Here is a 2185-nt window from a genome sequence, read left to right on the forward strand (position 1 = left end):
GGGGGGGGGTGGGTCTGTGGGGTCAAGGAGAGCCCAGCGCATGTGACAGCTCTGCCTCAGGCAGGTCACCTGGGAGAAGGAGGCTGCTGGGCTCATGATGCAGGCAGGGGGCAGGGCCAGGAGAGGCGAGGTGCGAATGTGGCCCCACTGCTGGGGCAATAAATTCAGGCTGAGCAGGGGCACTCAGGTTCTCCAAGTCTTCTGTATATCAGAAACCCCAAGGACAGTTAAAGCTCAGGTTCCAGCCCACAAATGTGCATTTTAACACACTCCCCTGGGGGTGCTGGTGTCGGTACTGCGGCCTGGGGACCCCACTTGGAGATCTGCTGTATTAAATATCCTGCAGAGCCTGGAAAAAGATCTGAGCTGGCAACAAACACCTGTGTGTTGTCTCCTCCCAGACTGACCTGCTGGCTCTGCCTTGTCTCCTCACACGCACACCTGGGCACTTGACCCCGTTTGTCCCTCCTTGCCCCTGGCGTGCTGGCCGTCGTGCCAGCCTGTGACCTATGACACTCCAGACCTTATTTCTCTCTGCCTCCATCGGACTGTCTCTTCTGCTGCACACCCAGCAGGATTGTACCACCTGTCAGCCCTGTGTCGTTCACGGCTCAGGTCCTGGACCCCAGGGTGGGGAGCCCCGCCCCGCTCCCCCCCCCCCCCCCGGGAGCCTGAGCACAAGGCCTGGGAAGGAGGATCCAGGGTGCTCAGGAGGGCCCATGCTTGTTTCAGTGTTTAGCAGACAGGGGGGGCCTGGGGGCTGGCTGAGAGGAGAGCTGTAAATGGCAGCCATGGTTATCAGAGAGGGAAGGAGCCTGAAGTGTTGGCTTCAAATGGTGGGGGGTGAGGGTGGGGGTGGGGAATAACTTCTGTCCAGAAAGAGGTGCCCACACCCCCCAAGACTGAGCAGCGGCCTGAAGCCCTTCACAGCTAATTCTGACCCTGTGTGGTCAGGCCTCGTGCTAGCCACTGGGAATCTTTCCTGCTGCCCCCGTGTGCCCCTCTTGCTGGGCCTCAGGTGCCAGGGCATGACCTTAGTCCCGCTCTTCAGGTGTGGGAAGTCCTCTGAGAGTGTCCATGGCTGTGGTTAGTGTGGGGAAGCGGCCCCTGGCCTCGGTGTCCTGTCCTCTGGTCTCTGCTGGAGCCCTGAGCAGCCTTGCCAACGAGGCAGTGCCCTGGCATGTGGGGGGCCTCCCTGCCAGACTGGGGCCTGACTAGCATCAGTCATCGCTGTCGGCCTCATACAAAGCCGGCTGCTCCTCAGGCCTCGCACTGGTGGGAATAGTCGCAGCCTGGGCCGAGGGGTGAATCCCCAGGCCTGTGGTGAAAGAGCTCAGGTGTAGGGGACACAGGGCTCTGGCTGGGGTGACTTCGCCCCCAGAGGACACTGGCAGTGTCTGAGATGGGTTGGTTGTCATGACTGGGCTGAGGGGCTGCTGCATCTGGTGCACACAGGCTAGGGATGCTGTTCAACATCCCACCGCAAAGGGTTGCCTGGCTCCAAACGTCAGCAGTGCCGAGGAATGACATTAACTGGGCACGGCAGCGGGGGAAGGCCCAGGGAGGGCCTGAGGCACAGCACAGAGTGCAGGCAGGGGATGGTTCTGGGGAGGCGCTGCTCTGAGGTGCACAGGGAGGAGCTTGTGGGAAGAGGCAGCTCCAGCCCCAGGAAAATTGAAGTGACTCACGTTAGTGGCCTGATCTGGACAGACTGGAGGAGGGTGGTGCAGAGAGGTAGCTGCCGACCACAGGCCCCCGTCTGGGCCATTTGGACCCCTCCTGACTGTGGGATCCTGGGTGGGGTACTTACCCTCTGTGGCCTTTGCTTGCTCATTTCTAAAAGGGGATTGTAGTAGTGCCTTGTCATGGTGCTCCTGGAAGGGCTCAGTGAGGTGAGGGGTGGGGGGTGCTAGTGTTGTCTGCCATCAGCATGACTTGGGCGTTGTTTTTGCCACTCTAGCAGGAGGGCGTCTTGAAACAGAGGGCCCCAGGACCTCACTTTGAAAAAGGAAGGGAGAAAACAACACTGAGCAGGTGTCCTAAGCCTAGCCTAGGAACCGAAAGCACTGGTCACGGCCGGATATGCATGTTTATGGTCTGTCTTAGGTGGTCTCTGCTCACAGGACCCAAAGGTGATGGAGCCCATGTGAAAGCAGAAGGTGTTGGTTGGGAGGCCTCTCACATT

The sequence above is a fragment of the Panthera uncia genome, chromosome D4 (genome assembly GCF_023721935.1).
Source record: "Panthera uncia isolate 11264 chromosome D4, Puncia_PCG_1.0, whole genome shotgun sequence".
NCBI lineage: Eukaryota > Metazoa > Chordata > Mammalia > Carnivora > Felidae > Panthera > Panthera uncia.